The 22,265-nt window shown below is 38.2% G+C and overlaps 1 long non-coding RNA gene across 1 annotated transcript; it reads right to left on the bottom strand.

Moving 5' to 3' along the window:
- Positions 1-231: 231 nt before the first annotated feature.
- Positions 232-3,660, bottom strand: LOC120976266 (uncharacterized). The gene is made up of 4 exons (XR_005771512.2): positions 2,138-3,660; positions 1,738-1,807; positions 1,467-1,525; positions 232-610 (listed from the first exon to the last, which is right to left on the bottom strand). It is a non-coding gene; the product is annotated as an uncharacterized lncRNA (long non-coding RNA).
- Between the last annotated feature and the right edge of the window lie 18,605 nt (positions 3,661-22,265).

The following is a 22,265-nucleotide window of genomic DNA, read 5'->3' as shown; positions in this document are numbered from 1 at the left end:
AAGTATTTCCGAACGGAGGGAGTACATACTAACCATACAAAGTTGTACAGTTTCACCAAAAATTTTAATATATGTTAACTACTCCCTCCATCCCATAATATAAGATCATTTTGCAAGCTGTTTTAGCTCACAAAACAATGTTATATTATGGGACGGAGAGGGCGTATAATAGTAATCAAGCACACATTAAATCATACTATCAACATATATATCACCCTGAATACAGTTATATCCTTCAATATCCACATTGATAGTATGAAATTGTCTTCCAATACAAATTTATTTGTTTGAAACAAACTCAGATTAATATTTTCAGCCATTGTTTAAATCATACATAGTTCCGTAGAAACCCACCGGTTCAAGGTTGAAATCATCAAATGTTATCTAGTGGTTCACTTGAAGAAAACCATGCAATCAGAAGGTTTACCTACCATGGACATGAGTTACACCATGCTATCATATTGAACCGATCAAGTGTTCCGCTCCACTCCGTCATAGAGTGGCCTCGCTGCATCTATGCTACTTGTGCAGTTGTGTTACTCCCACGAAATGACATGAGATGATTGTGCCATTTCTCCGCAGAAGACTATTTTGATGACGAAATCTCACACTGAAATATAAGTTGAGATTCAACATCAAAATCAAATCTGAAATCTGCATTGCATAAAGTAGTTGCACATTGGATTCTCAAAGTACTACTTAAACTTTGTTTAACATTCATTTGCTTTTGGGTCAGTTTCATATATTTTCATAATTTTAAGGGCATAAATGGCAAGCCAAGTTGATCTTTTGAGAATGAATGATGCTTCTTTCAAGTGGATCGGATTGCCATGCTGCTAATTCTCCTCAATTATGCTCTACATTAATTTTTGGACATTTGAGCCAAAATACAAAGGATATATGTAGCATGTAGCAAAACACCTTACAACATACATTCCTTATTCTTCGTATCGCTGTAACAAAAAATAATACTGCAAAATAAGTAATTAGAAAACCATGTGACAAACTGGATGGCCTTCGCAACTGTTCTTGTAATGTAACTGAAAAGTGAGTAACAGATCATGTTATATATTATCTGCTAGCGGATTGGACACAGAACATGTTGTATATTGTCCACAAGCGGATATATATGGACACAGAGTATATATGTGAATTAGGCTAGAGTCCAAGTCAGCCTATGCACCGAATTATGTATGTGTAAATTAAGCTTACTATGAAAGAGGTAGGCACTCACTAATATAGTGAAGAACAATCTGCCAAACTGAAACCTTTCACTCAACTGAAAAAAGGAAAACTAATAAAGATTGGCAATGGCTCTCATATATGCAATAAGTTTAACTGAGCAAGGAAATCACCAAGAAATAGAAAGTATAAGCTAACAGACCATGCTTAGTAAATTTAGTCAAACAGAAAATAGGGGCTCAATGTAGCAAACATGCCAATTAATCAGGAAGAACTCGTTCTACCTCCTTGTCTTCAATCGCCAAAAGGAAGATTTGTTCGGTGAATAAAATTCCACCTAAATCTAAAGAAAGCAGGAACACAAAATTAGTCACAAATGAAAGATGTACAAGGCAGTGAGGGATCTTAGTCAACACATTCTCATATGAAAAGTTGAGAACTGAATTTGTAACAGTAACAAGAATAGCAGCCCGCTGCACGTAGTATAGTCTTCACTTAGAGTGCATCCAGAGAATGGAAAATGTGAATTGCTTTACAGTGTAATTGCTTACGTACCTCTGGAACCTTGTTTTATTCTACAAAAGTCAATTCTACATCTTCATAGCAAAATTAAAATTGCCAGCACCTACAAAAGAGAGGTTAACAAATTGTGGTCATGTGGGCTACTGAAATTATATATCATTACTAATTCAGATGGAGTCCGTAATGCATTACTATGAGAGATGTCATATGCAGCTGTGAATCAACACTTGAGAAAGCATACTTTCAGGGACATTAATAAATAGAAAAGTGGTGCTAAGATGCTTTATAATTCACATGAATCTTCTCTTATATATCATGGTGTCAGTTTATGCGGACAATCAGACCCAAAGAACAATGCGACATCAATGTCTCGATTTTACATTTAGAAAGGGCAGAAAGTTTCAGTATCATTATTATGTTAAGAGAAATATACCTTCTGCTTGACAGTAAGAGAAATGCACCCTTGTATTATCTGCATGTACATCACTCTCCTTAAATGACCTAGCAGGCATAAACTGCAAATTTAATAAATAGGTTATAAACAGATTGATCTTGATAGAGCCGAATCAGCTCACCTTCACGTGAAAAAAGGGCTACCTCATAGAGAATCAAAAATAATACAATGGAGGGCAGGGCAGTGACAATCGAGGTAGAGTGGGATGGACACTGCATCAAGGGCGACGACAACAGAGGTAGGGCTGGGCGGCCGAGAGAGACACCGTGGCCACCAGGAGTGGTGCAGAGCAGATACCACGTCAAGAGCGGTGGCAGAGTGGGAAATGCGTCAAGAGCGGCGGGCGGAGGTGCAGCGGTGTCTCTTTTCTTTTTTCTCAGTTGTCAATGGTGTATCTAGCTAATATTTTACACTAAGGTGAGGCAATCAGATTTTTGAAAACCACAAATGTAACATGCCAATGTACATATGATTTACCAGAAAAGCAATAGAATTAGGTTACGTCTGAAATTCACATGTATGAATATTACTATGAAAATCTCAATTATAATGTCATCTTCTATCTTAGAGAAAAGATTTTTATGCTTCAGAAAATGTATTGCAGAAAATGACCTTCCAACAGTTGATGTTTCAGAAATGTATTGCAGAAAATGACTTGCCAACACTTGACATTGCCACATATAAAACTGAATCGCATGTTTCTTGATCTGTAATGAGTATATGCCACAATCCAAATTCCAAATTATATGTAAAGAAAGAGGCAAAGCTAGCACCCGACGAACTGCTGATTGACCAGTTCCAATTACCATAGACTGCATACGGAATCTTGCTCGTCAGTGCCGCATTGCGCCGGTGCTCCCTGTTGCTGGCCTGCCGATGTTGTTCTGCGCGGCGCCCTGTGCCTAGCCATATTGTCACCGTCGCGAGTACATGGCCAGTTGGTTTCCAATGCATCAATGCAATCAGCGATTGGGAGAAAACTGCGTACAAATAAAAAGAGCTAGTGCTGGCCGGAGGACAGACGTGCGGCAGCGTGTCTCTCTTTGTGAATCTCCTTCGGATTACTCTGGGTGACAAACCTTCACATTGCTCCAGTTCGTAGGCCTGCCGCGGTCGCTTCATACTCCTGGCAGACACGGCGTGGGAGATGAGGCAGGGCGGTGCAAGGCAACCGAACTGCAACTCCGGCAGTGAGGTGCGGCAGGGTCGTGCTGGCTGGAAAGTCCGATCACGAGGGGCGGCGCCGCGTGCGAGGAGGGTGGCAGGGAGCGGCGTGCTGGAGGTGCCGCGTGCGAGGAGGCCGGGGAGGACCGAGGGACGGCACCGCGTGAGAGGAGTGGAGCAGCGGGCGGAGGATCGGCGGCGACGGAGGCCGAGTTGTGCGGCGGCAGCGGCGGAGGCCAAGCGGAGCGGGCGGTGGTGGGCGATTGGACCGACGGGGGAGTGGAGGAGCGTGCGTGCGGGGGTTGGTTGACTGGGGACGTGCGTAGGTGAGAGGGCGATTTTTTGGGATCGATCGCGGCAGGCGTGGGAGGGAATGACTTAGAGCATAATTGTTTGATGCCAACAATTGGCATTGCCAATATTTGGCAAGCCAACATTTAGCAAAATCAAAATTTGCCAAATGTTGATAATTTTTTGTGAGGTTGAGAAGAAAAGTTGGTAGCCAATCAATCACTAGCCAACATTTGGCATTTGCCAAATATTGGCATGCCAACTTTTGGCATCAAACCAATCATGCTCTTAAGAACCGTGTTGTGGGGATTAGCGTTAACGAAACCTTTGTTAACGACGTTTTTAGACCCTTGATTGTGTGATTAGATGGTCCAGATTTTAAGTTGGATCTGCCCTCTCATCCTTTATAGTGGTATAAATACATATTAATTGTGTGATTAGATGGTCCAGATTTTAAGTTGGATCTGCCCTCTCATCCTTTATAGTGGTATATATACATATTGATTGTGTGATTAGATGGTCCAGATTTTAAGTTGGATCTGCCCTCTCATCCTTTATAGTGGTATATATACATATTGATTGTGTGATTAGATGGTCCAGATTTTAAGTTAGATCTGCCCTCTCATCCTTTATAGTGGTACTAGCACATATGCCCGTGCGTTGCAACGGGAGGAAAAATAGTGTGCACTTAATGTAGTGAGAATTATATGTGCAAGAAAAATCCTGTGTGCATGTCAAGAAGGAACATTTTGGTTTTGGGTTTCGCCGCGTGTGAAGTAATCAATCCGCTATTCTTTCATTCATTGATCGAGTGGATTTAAGAGTTTTACTAGAACATCGCACTCCAGAGAAGGTCCGTGAATTATTCAATCTATTTTTTCATTCATTCAAGGGGATCTTAAGGCATGAAGTTCAATAATATGGAAATGAGGCGGGTCTTCTCTTTTCGAGTCAATGGCAGCACCTGCTAACCAATGGACAATGTAAATATTTAAGAACATACTGCAACGTCAGATTTGAAAGATTCTATGATTACTTTTTTTACTTCTTAAAAATAATTATTATTATGAATTGCCGAATATTCTTGGAAACATGAACAAATTTTGAAATCCCAAACAATTTTCAAAACTTCAATTTGTTTTTTGGAAGTTTCATACATTTTCAGAAATATAGAAACAAAATTTGAAATGGGAACATTTTCTAAAATTCACAAACATTTTTCAAAAACACAAAGCTTCTATAAGAACACGAGCATTTTTTGAATTTTTGAACAATTTTCAAAAATGGGAACATGTTTACCTTTCAGAATTTTTTTAGAAAATGTGTAATTTTTAACATGAACATTATTTTAATTTGTGAGCATTCCTCTAAAGCAAGAATATTTTTCAAATTTGGTGCATTTTTTAAAATGTAATTTTTTTAAGAATCTTGAACAATTTTGGAAAATAATTTTTTTTTGAAAAAATGGGAACATTACTTTTCATTTAAAAATTTCAGTGTCCTTTTCCAGCTAGCTCACGCGCCAATACATCCATCCTTTGTCCGGAATAATAGATCCATACTTCATACATCTTTGGTATGACGGTACATGTAGTTTCACACAGGTTTATAAATTGGTACGACGATACGTAAAGAGCAATACGGGGCTATTTAAAATATTTTTATGTTGAATTCGTGAACGTTTCACTACAATAAGATTTTTTTTCGAATTGGGAACATTTTTAAAATACAATGTTTTTTCTGAAAATCTGAAACAATTTTGTAAAACAGAAACATTTTTCCGTTTTCAACAAATTTCAGAATGACAATTTATTTAATAGCTGAACATTTTTTAAATGGGAATGAAAATTTGGAATTCTGAACTTGAAAATTTTGAACGAAATTGAAATTCAAAACATTTCATAAAAAAATTATTTGATAAAAAACATAGAAATAAACAAAAATAAGATTAAAAATGAAAAAGGAAAAAAGAAAGAGGAAAGAGGAAATAAAAAGAGAAAGGAACATAAAATGTTAAATAGAAAATGAACACAAAGAATGAAAACGGGCCGGCCCTGTCTAGGACTATCTGTGCGAACCTCCGACTATCTCTCGCCTTGTGCGGCAAATAGGAGTTTCCCTGCCGCGTGGGCAGGGAAATAAGTGGGCTGGCTTTACTGGGCTTTAGCGCGTGGCCCATGTACGAAATTCTGGATAAACCATATTTCTTTTTCTAGCACATGGATGCACAAAAAATTAGTACCACCTCGGATAGTAAAAAAATCTATTCGCTGGTGAACAGATGAAAAATTTGGAGAAACGCACCTTGCTTTATTAGTAGGTATAGATATAGATATAGTAAGTTTGCATGTGCAACGCACGTCTCAATCAAACCATGTCAACTGTTGCAGGTATAAAATTTTGAATTCAAACTTTAGGATGACACATCAATGTCAATAGACTGGCTGAACAACTTCTCCACAAAGAATGTAAGGGCGTAGCCTATTTAGTCTATTCCTACAAAGATTTCAGAATGTTTATTTCCTTGGGCGAAAATCAAAGTAACATATGAACATTTGTCCAAGTGGACATGGCGTCAATGCAAAGTTGGGACAAAGATACACAAAAAATAGGAGTCTTGGCTGAACTAAATTAGTTTTCTTCTTGGATTAGAGTTGCTTGTTATCTTCAAAATTTGAAGGCTTGGCGGCTGCGGTAAAGCCACCCATGCCATAGTGGGCACCGCCTGCGAGCAGAAAGAGTTGGAATTTTTTATACCCCATTCTCAGTTTATCTCAGCTTCTCATGGAGTGGGACTACAGTTTAGACAAAATAGTACCTATTGTGTATATAGCTGCAGAACATCTAGAAGTTAAAAACAGATAAATAAAGCGTTGGTTAATGGTAAGGAATTGGAAAGAGGGAATTTAACATTTTCTCTATGACATGGATGGCATGAAAGCAACCCTTTCTCTACCATATGCTTAGTTCTGACAATATTAAACATGAGTTAAAAATGTCACGGTGCCTCAACATCTTAGCAGAGCAGAAAGGCTACTATTCTAGAATGGGAAACTATACAGTATAAGGAAATTGGGCATGTGCAGATCAAGGAGTATAATAATTATTGTTTCGTAAAGCTAACCAATACTGAAAAAAGAACCCACACAAAATTTAGGATGACCAAAGCCACCCTTCCTAACTAAGATGAATATACAAGAAATGATACTCCCTCCATTTTTATATACAAGGCCGCAAACTCGGATTACAGGTACCAATATAAAATTTAATGCCTGCTTTACAAGTCAACTTTTCTTCTTGTTTATTGGGATCATTAATACTTCACATGCATGCAAAGAAACTGAATGGAGAAAATAACTGGCTGTCATTATGACTGCATGCATGCAAGTATTAAACAAGTTGTTAGTACGAGAAAATATCATTAACTTTGCTTCGATTACTGTTGGTGGCCTTGTATAGATGCATAATATATATTCCATAGTGGTCTTGTATATAAAAATGGAGGGAGTACTAAATTAACACCGGATACATAAGTAAGTTTAATGGCTAAAATGAAGGAAATGCATAATGTCATGGCACTTTTAGTTATTCATGTGCAAATTCAAAGCACAATCTGATGAAAGACGCAAAGATTCAAAGTTATCAATTGATACAAAATATGCTGAAAAAATATTGACAATGCGAAAAAGAAATTAATAAAATGTAGCCTTTCTGCACAATTCAACAACAAGCATGATGCACCTTATTAGAAGAAAAGCAACTACATAAAATCCTGGCAAATTTAAGAAGAGAGAGATGTCGCTAAGATCTGTTGAAAGATCTTACCACTACTTGGAAAGGAGTCAATTGCAGTAGCAGTTGCATAAGAGATGATGCACTGATCTCTTCAGAAGCTTTCTTGCTTATTCACACTTCTTGAGTTCAGCATAAAACACATCAGGATTTAACAATCTGGTTGGCTGTAGCTGATTCTCCATGTGATGTTTTATCAAAATGTTGAAGCTCGGCAATGTTGTTTCATGGTTCAATAGGTCAGTGTAAAATAATTATGTGGCGGTCAAGTCTCCATCCCATGTTATTACAATCTCAAACGATGAAAGCTTGCTTTCTACAGTTCACCGAAGGTTCTAAGTTACTACTTTTTACTCAAAGATCTGATGTCTACTGATCTCTCTCAATCTTATGGCTGAGATTAACATAATTGCAGCAAGCAACATCAACTCAAATTTTAGTCTGCATTGGAAACCATCAAACAATTTCTAGCTAGATGTTTTTTGAAGGATAAACGGAGTATATGACTTCCATTTGTATGGAATAATGCAGGTAAACCTATACAAAGAGCACACATATATACATCCATACATGTTAATTTCTAACTGCTCATGATGTGAAACCAGAGACATACAAGGTAGAATTCCCATATACGGATGAACTTCTCATCAAAGTCTAGTTTCAAAACTTGTCTACAAGAAAAAGGAAGCGATAGGAAATTAATACTAACTGAGCAACCAAGTGGAACATATACGTCACAGCAGTATTCTTCCTGTAGCGAGTGTGAAGTGATCCTTACTCTTTGTTGCCATGAGTTAAACATGACAAGTGATACTTACTCTTACCCCCACCTGCACCTCATTCGTGTTGTTGCTCGTCCGTCATGGCCGTGTAGCCGCTGCCGCTGCACGCTACACATGTGTGTTGTTGTCCGCCGATGTGCCCCTGCCACGGTTGCCTCCCCGGGCGACCCCACAAGTCACAACCATTCATATCCTCTGAAACATCATTCAGTTTATTCCCAAATTTTACTTCAGAAAATATTTAAAATAAAATGGTGCTTCATCTTATGAGAAAAATGAAATATCTGTAAATATAACTTCATGGACTGTAGTGTTAATATAAAAGTTACATCGCAATAACATCTTGAAACACATAACTCCACTGAAAAAAAAGATCCTTCCAGCTAGGAAGGTGATCTTCGTGCCCTTCTTCCACCCCGGCTTGACATCGATAGTCAGGATCTCCTCCAGCGGGGTGGTCTTTCTACAAATAGTCGCCATGAGAAATTGTCGTTTAGTGTTTATTTTAGCACCTAAAATCAGTTTGTTGTTCTATTAAAGACATGCACCCAAAATTGAAACTAATCCAAACTGACCAAGCAGGCTAAAAATTGAATGTGGCTTAAATATTAGTAAGAACCGACCAGGCTGAACTATTTGATTGAACCAACAGAGATGTTGCACTCCTAATAATTTATCTTTGGAATAGATCATGAACGATGGTGGTTGTCGCTGCATCAGAAATCAAACATACCCAAGTGGTCAACTACACATTTCTCAGGTTTAATCCTGGGAACACATGTACCTCATACTAACATTAAATAATTCAAAATTACCGAGGAAGCTAAAATCCAAAGATGGCTTAAAATTCCTGAAAACTGTCAAAATCAATAATACAATTGAATTATCAGGTCAACTACACAGACTCAATATTCAAGGATGTAGTGGCTCTTGATTCTTAATCAGAGATAAAAAATAACCACATGTGTACAACAGAGGGAAGCAGAGCATACTCACATGTGTACCACACTTGAATTTCCTGTAAATATAAGAGGGGGTAGGGAAAAGGATTACTTACAAAGATTCATCCGGTAAGAACTGAGCTGTGAAAAATTCCCACTTATTATCCCATATCTCACCATGAGCATCAATACATCAGTGACGGGCATGAAATTGCAACCACAAGCATCGGTCAATAATTCAATATCAACCTTGGTATATGTATGTATGTACCTTAGCATGGTCCTCGCGGTTGGTTCGGATGAATCTGACCTTTCCGTGATTCCGTCCTTGGTGGTGAGGCTGAAGTTGTCTTCACCGGCGGCTTGCCGTTTCCATATGTGTGTGCGCTCCTGAAAGAAAAATCCATCCAGTTGCCTGCGTGTCTGCTTCTTGTGTATGTGCCTATCTTGACGAAAAATCAATCCAGCGGGGTCGTTCTGGGCGTCGGGGAGAAGAGGGTGCCAGATCTTTAACCTTTGAAGGGCGAGGGGGCTAGCGAGGAGATGAATCGGCCACTCGCCACTCCCGAGCCAAGTGGCGTCCTGGACGACCTGACGGCGACGGACGGCCAAGCGGTCCAGGCGTCCCCGACGGCCGGTCAGGCGGTCCAGACGGCCACGGACGGCCGGCCAGGTGATGTCTGTTACGCAACCTTATCCTTGTAAACGTTGTTGGGCCTCCAAGTGCAGAGGTTTGTAGGGCAGTAGCAAATTTCCCTCAAGTGGATGACCTAAGGTTTATCAATCCGTGGGAGGTGTAGGATGAAGATGGTCTCTCTCAAACAACCCTGCAACCAAATAATAAAGAGTCTCTTGTGTCCCCAACACCCAATACAATGGTTAATTGTATAGGTGCACTAGTTCGGCGAAGAGATGGTGATACAAGTGCAATATGGATGGTAGATATAGGTTTTTGTAATCTGAAAATATAAAAACAGCAAGGTAGCAAGCAATAAAAGTGAGCGTAAATGGTATTGCAATGCTAGGAAACAAGGCCTAAGGTTCATACTTTCACTAGTGCAAGTTCTCTCAACAATAATAACATAATTGGATCATATAACTATCCCTCAACATGCAACAAAGAGTCACTCCAAAGTCACTAATAGCGGAGAACAAACAAAGAGATTATGGTAGGGTACGAAACCACCTCAAAGTTATCCTTTCTGATCGATCTATTCAAGAGTCCGTAGTAAAATAACATGAAGCTATTCTCTCCGTTCGATCTATCATAGAGTTCGTACTAGAATAACACCTTAAGACACAAATCAACCAAAACCCTAATGTCACCTAGATACTCCAATGTCACCTCAAGTATCCGTGGGTATGATTATACGATATGCATCACACAATCTCAGATTCATCTATTCAACCAACACAAAGAACTTCAAAGAGTGCCCCAAAGTTTCTACCGGAGAGTCAAGACAAAAACGTGTGCCAACCCCTGCATAGGTTCATGGGCTGAACCCGCAAGTTGATCACCAAAACATACATCAAGTGGATCACGTGATATCCCATTTTCACCACAGATAAGCACGGCAAGACATACATCAAGTGTTCTCAAATCCTTAAAGACTCAATCCGATAAGATAACTTCAAAGGGAAAACTCAATCCAATACAAGAGAGTAGAGGGGGAGAAACATCATAAGATCCAACTACAATAGCAAAGCTCATGATACATCAAGATCGTATCACCTCAAGAACATGAGAGAGAGAGAGAGAGAGAGAGAGATCAAACACATAGCTACTGGTACATACCCTCAGCCCCGAGGGTGAACTACTCCCTCCTCGTCATGGAGAGCGCCGGGATGATGAAGATAGCCACCGATGAGGGATCCCCCCTCCGCCAGGGTGCCGGAACAGGGTCCCGATTGGTTTTTGGTGGCTACAGAGGCTTGCTGCGGCGGAACTCCCGATCTATCCTGTTCCCTGATGGTTTTAGGGTATATGGATATATATAGGCGAAAGAAGTCGGTAAGGGGAGCCACAAGGGGCCCACGAGGGTGGGGGGCGCGCCTCCCTGCCTCGTGGCCACCTCGAAGCTTCCTTGACTTCAACTCCAAGTCTCCTGGATCATGTTTGTTCCAAAAATCACGCTCCCGAAGGTTTCATTCCGTTTGGACTCCGTTTGATATTCCTTTTCTGCGAAACACTGAAACAAGGGGAAAAAAAGAAACTGGCACTGGGCTCTGGGTTAATAGGTTAGTCCCAAAAATAATATAAAAGTGTTTAATAAAGCCCATAAACATCCAAAACAGATAATATAATAGCATGAAACAATAAAAAATTATAGATATGTTGGAGACGTATCAGCATCCCCAAGCTTAATTCCTGCTCGTCCTCGAGTAGGTAAATGATAAAAACAGAATTTTTGATGTGGAATGCTACCTAACATATTTATCCATGTAATTCACTTTATTGTGGCAAGAATATTCAGATCCATAAGATTCAAGACAAAAGTTTAATATTGACATAAAAATAATAATACTTCAAGCATACTAACAAAGTAATTATGTCTTCTCAAAATAATATGGCCAAAGAAAGTTATCCCTACAAAATCATATAGTCTGGCTATGCTCTATCTTCACCACACAAAATATTTAAATCATGCACAACCCAAGCCAAGCAATTGTTTCATACTTTTGGTGTCCTCAAACTTTTCAATCTTCACGCAATACATGAGCGTGAGCCATGGATATAGCACAATATGTGGAATAGAATGGTGGTTGTGGAGAAGCAAAAAAGGAGAAGATAGTCTCACATCAACTAGGCGTATCAACGGGCTATGGAGATGCCCATTAATGGATATCAATGTGAGTGAGTAGGGATTGCCATGCAACGGATGCGCTAGAGCTATATGTGTATGAAAGCTCAAAAAGAAACTAAGTGGGTGTGCATCCAACTCGCTTGCTCATGAAGACCTAGGGCATTTTGAGGAAGCCCATCATTGGAATATACAAGCCAAGTTCTATAATGAAAGATTCCCACTAGTATATGATGGAGACTCTCTATCATGAAGATCATGGTGCTACTTTGAAGCACAAGTGTTGTAAAAGGATAGTAGCATTGTCCCTTCTCTTTTTCTCTCATTTTTTTATTTGGGCCTTTTTCTCTTTTTTTTATGGCCTCTTTTTTTTCTTCTTTTTTTTTTCTTTTCGTCCGGAGTCCCATCCCGACTTGTGGGTGAATCATAGTCTCCATCATCCTTTCCTCACTGGGACAATGCTCTAATAATGATTATCATCACACTTTTATTTACTTACAACTCAAGAATTACAACTCGATACTTAGAACAAAATATGACTCTATATGAATGCCTCCGGCGGTGTACCGGGATGTGCAATGACTCATGAGTGACATGTATGAAAGAATTATGAAAGGTGGCTTTGCCACAAATACGATGTCAACTACATGATCATGCAAAGCAATATGACAATGATGGAGCGTGTCATAATAAATGGAACGGTGGAAAGTTGCATGGCAATATATCTCGGAATGGCTATGGAAATGACATAATAGGTAGGTATGGTGGCTGTTTTGAGGAAGGTATATGGTGGGTGTATGATACCGGCGAAAGGTGCACGGTATTAGAGAGGCTAGCAATGGTGGAAGGGTGAGAGTGCGTATAATCCATGGACTCAACATTAGTCATAAAGAACTCACATACTTATTGCAAAAATCTATTAGTTATCGAAACAAAGTACTACGCACATGCTCCTAGGGGGATAGATTGGTAGGAAAAGACCATCGCTCGTCCCCGACCGCCACTCATAAGGAAGACAATCAATAAATAAATCATGCTCCGACTTCATCACATAACGGTTCACCATACGTGCATGCTACGGGAATCACAAACTTTAACACAAGTATTTCTCAAATTCATAACCACTCAACTAGCATGACTTTAATATCACCATCTTCATATCTCAAAACAATTATAAAGAATCAAACTTCTCATAATATTCAATGCACTCTATATGAAAGTTTTTATTATACCCATCTTGGATGCCTATCATATTAGGACTAGTTTTATAACCAAAGAAATTTACCATGCTGTTTAGGACTCTCAAAATAATATAAGTGAAGCTTGAGAGTTCATCATTGCTTCAAAATAAAACCACCGTCGTGCTCTAAAATGATATAAGTGAAGCACTAGAGCAAACGACAAACTACTCCGAAAGATATAAGTGAAGATCAATGAGTAGTAGAATAATTATGTGACTATGTGAAGACTCTCTAACATTTAAGAATTTCATATCTTGGTATTTTATTCAAACATCAAGCAAAACAAAAGACAATAAAATGACGCTCCAAGCAAAACACATATCATGTGGTGAATAAAAATATAGCTCCAAGTAAAGTTACCGATGAACGAAGACGAAAGAGGGGATGCCTTCCGGGGCATCCCCAAGCTTAGGCTCTTGGTCATCCTTGAATATTACCTTGGGGTGTCTTGGGAATCCCCAAGCTTAGGCTCTTGCCACTCCTTATTCCATAGTCCATCGAATCTTTACCCAAAACTTGAAAACTTCACAACACAAAACTTAACAGAAAACTCGTAAGCTCCGTTAGCGAAAGAAAACAAAACACCACTTCAAGGTACTGTAATGGACTCATTCTTTATTTGTATTGGTGTTAAAGCTACTTTATTCCAACTTCTCTATGGTTTATAAACTATTTTACTAGCCATAGATTCATCAAAATAAGCAAACAACACACGAAAAACAGAATCTGTCAAAAACAAAACAGTCTGTAGTAATCTGTAACTAACGGAAACTTCTGGAACTCAAAAAATTCTACAAAAATAGGACGACCTAGATAATTTGATTATTGATCTTCTGCAATTGGAATCAGTATTTTATCACGTTCTGGTGATTTTAAACAATTGTTTTCGTGAACAGAAAGTTTCTGAAATTTTCTGCAAGATCAAATAACTACCATCCAAGAAGATCCTATAGGTCTTACTTGGCACAAACACTAATTAAAACATAAAACCACATCTAACCAGAGGCTAGATGATTTATTTATTACTAAGCAGGAGCAAAAGGCAAAGAACCAAAATAAAATTGGGTTGCCTCCCAACAAGCGCTGACGTTTAACGCCCCTAGCTAGGCATGATGATTTCAATGATGCTCACATAAAAGATAAGAATTGAAACATAAAAAGAGCATCATAAAGAATATGACTAGCACATTTAAGTCTAACCCACTTCCTATGCATAGGGATTTTGTGAGCAAACAACTTATGGGAACAAGAATCAACTAGCATAGGAAGGTAAAACAAACATAACTTCAAGATTTTAAGCACATAGAGAGGAAACTTGATATTATTGCAATATGTAGAAGCATATGAACCTCTCTCATAATAATTTTCAGTAGCATCATGAATGAATTCAACCATATAACCAGCACATAAAGCATTCTTTTCATGATCTGCTTGCATAGAAATTTTATACTCTCCACATAAGCAAATTTATTCTCATCAATAGTAGTGGGAGCAAACTCAACGAAATAACTATCATGTGAAGCATAATCCAATTGACAATTAAAATCATGATGACAAATTTCATGGTTATCTTTATTATTTATAGCATACGTGTCATCACAATAATCATCATAAATAGGAGGCATGCTTTCATCATAATAAATTTGCTCATCAAAACTTGGGGGACTAAACATATCATTTTCATCAAACATAGCATCCCCAAGCTTGTGGCCTTGCATATCATTAGCATCATGGGTATTCAAAGAATTCATAGTAACAACATTGCAATCATGCTCATCATTCACATATTTTATGCCAAGCATTCTATGTAATTCTTCTTCTAGTAGTTGAGCACAATTTTCCTTCCCATCATTTTCACGAAAGACATTAAAAAGATGAAAACATATGAGGCAACCTTAATTCCATTTTTTGTAGTTTTATTTTATAAAACTAAACTAGTGATAAAACAAGAAACAAAAAGATTCGATTGCAAGATCTAAAGATATACCTTCAAGCACTCACCTCCCCGGCAACGGCGCCAGAAAAGAGCTTGATGTCTACTACGCAACCTTCTCCTTGTAGACGTTGTTGGGCCTCCAAGTGCAGAGGTTTGTAGGACAGTAGCAAATTTCCCCCAAGTGGATGCCCTAAGGTTTATCAATCCGTGGTAGGAGGAAGATGGTCTCTCTCAAACAACCCTGCAACCAAATAACAAAGAGTCTCTTGTGTCCCCAACACACCCAATACAATGGTAAATTGTATAGGTGCACTAGTTCGGCGAAGAGATGGTGATCCAAGTGCAATATGGATGGTAGATATAGGTTTTTGTAATCTGAAAATATAAAAATAGCAAGGTAGCAAGCGATAAAAGTGAGCGTAAACGGTATTGCAATGCTAGGAAACAAGGCCTAAGGTTCATACTTTCACTAGTGCAAGTTCTCTAACCAATAATAACATAATTGGATCATAGAACTATCCCTCAACATGCAACAAAGAGTCACTCCAAAGTCACTAATAGCGGAGAACAAACGAAGAGATTATGGTAGGGTACGAAACCACCTCAAAGTTATCCTTTCTGATCAATCTATTCAAGAGTCCGTAGTAAAATAACATGAAGCTATTCATTCCGTTCGATCTATCATAGAGTTCGTACTAGAATAACACCTTAAAACACAAATCAACCAAAACCCTAATGTCACCTAGATAATCCAATGTCACCTCAAGTATCCGTGGGTATGATTATACGATATACATCACACAATCTCAGATTCATCTATTCAACCAACACAAAGAACTTCAAAGAGTGCCCCAAAGTTTCTACCGGAGAGTCAAGACAAAAACGTGTGCCAACCCCTATGCATAGGTTCATGGGCTAAACCCGCAAGTTGATCACCAAAACATACATCAAGTGGATCACGTGATATCCCATTGTCACCACAGATAAGAACGGCAAGACATACATCAAGTGTTCTCAAATCCTTAAAGACTTAATCCGATAAGATAACTTCAAAGGGAAAACTCAATCCATTACAAGAAAGTAGAGGGGGAGAAACATCATAAGATCCAACTAAAATAGCAAAGCTCGCGATACATCAAGATCGTATCACCTCAAGAACATGAGAGAGAGAGAGATCAAACACATAGCTACTGGTACATACCCTCAGCCCCGAGGGTGAACTACTCCCTCCTCGTCATGGAGAGCGTCGGGATGATGAAGATAGCCACCGGTGAGGGATCCCCCTCCGGCAGGGTGCCGGAACAGGGTCCCGATTGGTTTTTGGTGGCTACAGAGGCTTGCGGCGGCGGAACTCCCGATCTATTCTGTTCCCTGATGGTTTTAGGGTATATGGATATATAGGCGAAAGAAGTCGGTAAGGGGAGCCACGAGGGGCCCACGAGGGTGGGGGCGCGCCCAGGGGGGCAGGCGCGCCTCCCTACCTCGTGGCCACCTCGAAGCTTCCTTGACTTCAACTCCAAGTCTCCTGGATCACGTTCGTTCCAAAAATCACGCTCCCGAAGGTTTCATTCCGTTTGGATTCCGTTTGATATTCCTTTTCTGCGAAACTCTGAAACATGGGAAAAACAGAAACTGGCACTAGGCTCTGGGTTAATAGGTTAGTCCCAAAAATAATATAAAAGTGTTTAATAAAGCCCATAAACATCCAAAACAGATAATATAATAGCATGAAACAATCAAAAATTATAGGTACGTTGGAGACGTATCACCAGGCGGCATCCCCGACGGCCAAGAGGACCGGGGGCGGGGGCGGAGGAGAGGAGCGGCGGGCGACCGGCTAGGTGGCGTCCCCGACGGCCAAGAGGACCGGGGTGGCGGCGAAGGAGAGGACCGGGGTGGCGGCCGAGGGCGAGCAGAGCGGCGAAGGATGGCGAGGATGGGGGCGGCGGACGCCCGTGCTCTGGTCGTTGGGAAGAGGAGGAGCGAGCGAGTGCGGGGCGTGCGTAGCGGGAGCGGTTTTTTTAAGGGGCTTGCGGGCGGAGAGAGACGAAGATTAGCGAGGGGACGTTTCGTTAACGAAAGTTTTCATTAACGATTTTAGGCCTTTAGATTGTTGATTAGACGGCTAATATGCTTAGTTGGATCTGCCCTATAGTGGTATATATACATACACACACACACACACACACACACACAAACACTATTCTGATCACGGGATCAGAATAATATTCTGATCACAACCAGAACTTCCTGCGTTACAAGCCTAAACTTCTCTCTGTAGGAACCCGACCTTCGTGCTATCTTCGCAACCGTGTATCCCCGCGCGAATTATTCTGGTTAGTCCTGTTCTATATGATGTAAGTGTAATCTTGAAACGGGTTTTAGCAACTAAATGCCCGTTTTAAATAGGAATCTCGCTCGTTGGCGGATTTTGCTCTCGGGTCGTGATGAACTCGCGTTTTTTGTTATTTTACTGCCTGAGTTGTTCGACCTGAACTTCCCTCTGTGCTAGGTTGAACTTCCGTCAACATTGCCCAAATGGGGCTTGCTATATACCGTTGGAAATCTATGGACACGAGTATCATGGCCCAAATTAAATTTTTGGCAAAATGTAAGCGGTTTAAGAGCAGTTTTGAAAACCATTTTTTCACACAAAAAGACGTGAATCATATTTTTGATTGCATTTCTAACCCGTTTATCGGAATGAGGTAAATAATATGGCGTTGGGAAAGCTGCTGCAAAACCGCTCCTTCCACATGTTGAATGTTTTCTCTAATTCCCTATAGTTAAAGAGTAATTTGGAAAATCGTAAAATTTTGCAAACCGAACAGCCGAGTTCGTATTTTCAATGTAATTTCTAAACGGCTAATCCTATTGAGGCAAATGATATGGAGTTAGAAAGCTTATGAAAATACACTACTTTTTCATGTTGAAAGTTTTTTCTAAGGTTGAACAGTTTAAAAGTAATTTAAAAAACGGTACAAGTTCCACCGAGTTTGTATTTTCGAGCTAATTTTCTAACCATAAGTTCGAATGCAGCAAGTGATACGGATTTGGAAAGCTTGAAGAAATGCGAAACTTTTCGTTATATATTTTTTCACCCAATTCTTTACGGTTTTAAGTCAATTTTGAAAATGGATAAAAAGGTATTTTCACCATAATTTCTACAAACTTCATCGGAATGGGGCATATAATATACCGTTGAAAAGCTATGGAAAATGCGGAACTTTTTCATGTTGATGGTTTTATCTGATTCCTAGCCGTTTTCAAGTAATTTCGAAAACGGCGAGATCATTCGTTCTGCTTTTATTGCGAAACAGATTCTTCAAAAATGCACCGCTTGAAGAACTTGAACTTCTCGGCATGTCTACTTGAACTTCACACTGTTTTCACGTGCTTTTTTTGCTCGTAGATTTCCATCCACTGCTCGTAGCTCTCCATCCACTCACCGGAATTGAGCAAGTGATATACCGATGGAAAGCTGCTGTAAACACACAACTTTCCCTTGTTGATTATTTTTTCATACTCGCGACGATTTTAAAAGTTTTTCATCTGAAATTCATTCAGCGTAGTAGTTGAACTTCCTGCTGTTTTCACGTTGAACTTCTGTGACGTATTTTTGTTTGTAATGTTCTCATCCATTCTTCAGTGTTACACAAATGATATTCCTTTTGTACAAACCTCTCTCACAATAATTTTTTTAACTTTCTCCGACCGAAGACTTGAACTTACACAAATGATTTTCCTGCCGTTTTGAAGTAAATTAGTAAATGGCGAGATCATGATTTCTGCATTCATCGCGAACGGAAATGCATTGCGTGAAGTACTTGAACTTCTGGGGCATGTCTCTTTGAACTTCACTCTGTTTGACGTGCCTTTTTTGCACTACGTGAAGTAGTTGAACTTCTGGGCATGTCTGTTTGAACTTCACTCTGTTTTCCTTTATTGTATTTTTCTTATATTAAATACACACTATGTAGTACGTGAACTTCTGGTTGTTATCGCTTTGAACTTCTCTCTGGTTTGAGAGAATTATTTTAAAACACAAAAAACAACATATTTTTTTATGTATTTTGGACATCTAAATACATGGTGAACCTCTCTCACAAGAATTTTTTGAACTTTTCCTCCCCGAGCATTTGAACTTCTAGCAACATTTTTTCGTTTATGAGTTCTTTTTAAAAGTAAAAAAAATTGCGTTGTGTTTTTTATTTTTTGAACAGGTAAATCATAGGTTTTAATAAACTCTGAACTTCCCTGTTATTTCAATTTGAACTTCACCTTTCTATATTTTGATTAAAGAATTATATTTGGTTTTTATACGAAAAAAATAGAACATGGAAATACAAGGTGAACATCTCTCGCAAAAGTTTTTGAACTTCTTTCAACAAACCTTTTAATCCTTTATTTTTCTATACTTTTATTCTCACCTGAAATGCATTCCTTGCAGTACTTGAACTTCTCGTTGTTTTCACTATGAACTTCTGTCGCATTTTTGTGTATACGTCAAATTACACGCAATTGAAGGTCGGGCGTGATTGTTTGCCATTTTAAAACATGTAATTGGAGGTCGAACGTCCCGCAATATAAATTCTGAACCGTGCACGGAGATGCACGTGAACTTTTTGCAACAAATCTGAGTTTTTTATGTACTTCAAACTTCTCTGTTATTTTAGTTTCAACTTCTTAATCATATTCTTAGAAAGGAAATAGGTTTTTAAGTAAGCATCAAACTTTTTTTTTGTAAATTGCAATTCATAGTTTTATTTTTCTTAGAGACGGTAATAATTTGAGTTTCCCGTATACATCAATCTACTCCTCTATTTTAATTTGAACTTCGTCATTTTTATTCTTTACTAACAAGGAAAATCTGAGTTTCTTTATAAATATCAAACTTCTCTATTTTGTAATTTGGAGTCCTTGGTTTATTTCTTTTAGCGTCAAAATATCCTAGTTTTGTCATAAATATTGGACCCCCTCCATATTTTTATAAATTTCGATTTATTTGTAAAAACATAGACACAAACGGGAGAGAGAATTATGTGTGCATAAAGTGGGTAGAAATTTCCAACTTTCCCTCATCGAGCACTTGAACTTCTAGCATTGGTTTCCCTAATAGACACAAATATTTTTCATTTTTATGAGTTGCTTTTAAAAATGCCAAAATGGCATTGTTTTTTTTTCGAACATGTAAATCTTAGGTTTTAATAAACTCCAAACTTCCATGTTATTTTACTTCGAACCTCACGTTAGTTATATTTTCTATTAGCGGTTAGAATCCGAGTTTTCAATAAACATTGAACCGCTCCATTACTTTAATTTGAACTTCTAGGTTTCTTTTAGAAACGAGGAAATCCATTTACTAATTAAATTTTCTATTTATTTTGTTATTTTAATTTGAGCTTCCATTGTGGAAACTTGTTAAACAAGAGGAACTTTTTGAATTTTCCCGGTCTGTGCACTTGAACTTCTAGCAACAAATTTTTTGGACTTCGCCTTTTTACTCCTGTTTTCTCATACGAAACACACACCATGCAGTATGTGAGCTTCCGTCTATTATCAGATTGAACTTCTCTCTATTTCACTTTAGTAACGAAAAAAATCTGAGTTTTTTATAGACATTAAACCGCTCGAACTTTCGTTATTTCTAATTGATCTTATTGTTAGAAACAATTAACTTCTTCATTATTTTGAATAGATCTTATTGGTCTTATTCTTTAGTAACTGAAAAAAACTAAGTTTTTTCAAACAAATATCAAACGCTCTGCTTTTAAAAGTTGAACTTCTTTGGTTTATTATTTAGTAAAGAGAAAATACTAAGTTTTTAATATGCATTGAACTACTTTGTTTTTAAAATCGAACTTCATGGTTTTAATCTTTAGTATTGGGGAAAATCTAAGACTTTTACAAACATCAAACAACTTCATTTTTTTAATTAGGACTTTTTGCTGTTATTCATTTGTATAGGGGAAACGTCCTTGTTATGTAATAAACATCGAAGCACTCACTTATTTAAATTTGAACTTCCATATCTTTTTAGACTTTGACTTTTTATTTCTTTTTTTGTATATGAAACACACTCCATGTAGGAGGAACTATTTTCAGATAGAGCATTTTCGTTTGAAATTTGTAATGGAATGAGACAATTATTTAAAAACACCCAACTTTTTTTATGATCTACCCATTTTACTTAAATCTGAACGTCTAGAGTTAACGTTTTATCGGTGAGGGTTCTTTTTCTTCTTGGTTTATAAAGATCGAACTTCTCCATTATTTTAAATTGAACATATTACTTTTTTCCTTTAGTAACTTGAAATATCTGTTTTTTATATAAACATCGAATCGCTCGGGTATTTTGATTTGAACTTGTACGTTCGTTTTAGAAATGCGGAAAATACAGTCAACATCTTCGTTTTATTCGTTACTAACGAGAAATCATCTGAGGTTTTCTTAACCTTCGAACTTCTCTCTTATTTTAATTAGAACTTCTTAGAAAAATATGGTTTTTAAATAAATAAACAATTTTCCAGAATTTGCATGTAGAACATCATCAAAGAAGAACATATGTAGTTGACAATGTAGTACGCTACCATAGTTCTTAAAGATTAAGTGAGACGTTGCAATCAAGATAGCCATCCTATATTTCCTATGAATATTCTTTAATTTGTTCCTACAAAAATTGTTATAAGTGGAGCGTATGGGTATGTACAACAACACAAGTCACCTTTGTAAAGTTGACTTTCGTCTTTCACATGTACAACAATACAAGCTTGTTGTCCCGAAGAAACGTATAATATTTACAGTGTACAGGTAATTTCACCTCTCATAAACATGCACCTTTTTATTGAAACTAAACATGCACTTTGGTTAGTCAACATGAAACATGTTTGCAGATTAACCACATTTTTTGTCAGTGTGTTTGAACTTCTGTTTTTCTCTTTATATACAAGAAATACAATATTTTTTAAGGGACTACTACAATCCACCTCCCAAAACAACACTTAGACTTGGGGGATTTATTCCTCTGTTGTTTCTAGTATGGCCTTCGAACAGGGTTACAATAGTCAGCGGCTTGGTCACTGGAACTTCTGAAGAACAAATAAAAGAAACAATGTATGTGAAACACTGCAGCAAGTGTTATATTTTTTTTTAACAATAA

This window comes from Aegilops tauschii, chromosome 3, assembly GCF_002575655.3.
Source record: "Aegilops tauschii subsp. strangulata cultivar AL8/78 chromosome 3, Aet v6.0, whole genome shotgun sequence".
Classification (NCBI taxonomy): Eukaryota; Viridiplantae; Streptophyta; class Magnoliopsida; order Poales; family Poaceae; genus Aegilops; species Aegilops tauschii.
Note: the sequence above shows the minus strand (reverse complement) of the source record. Positions and strands in the feature narration are given on the sequence as shown.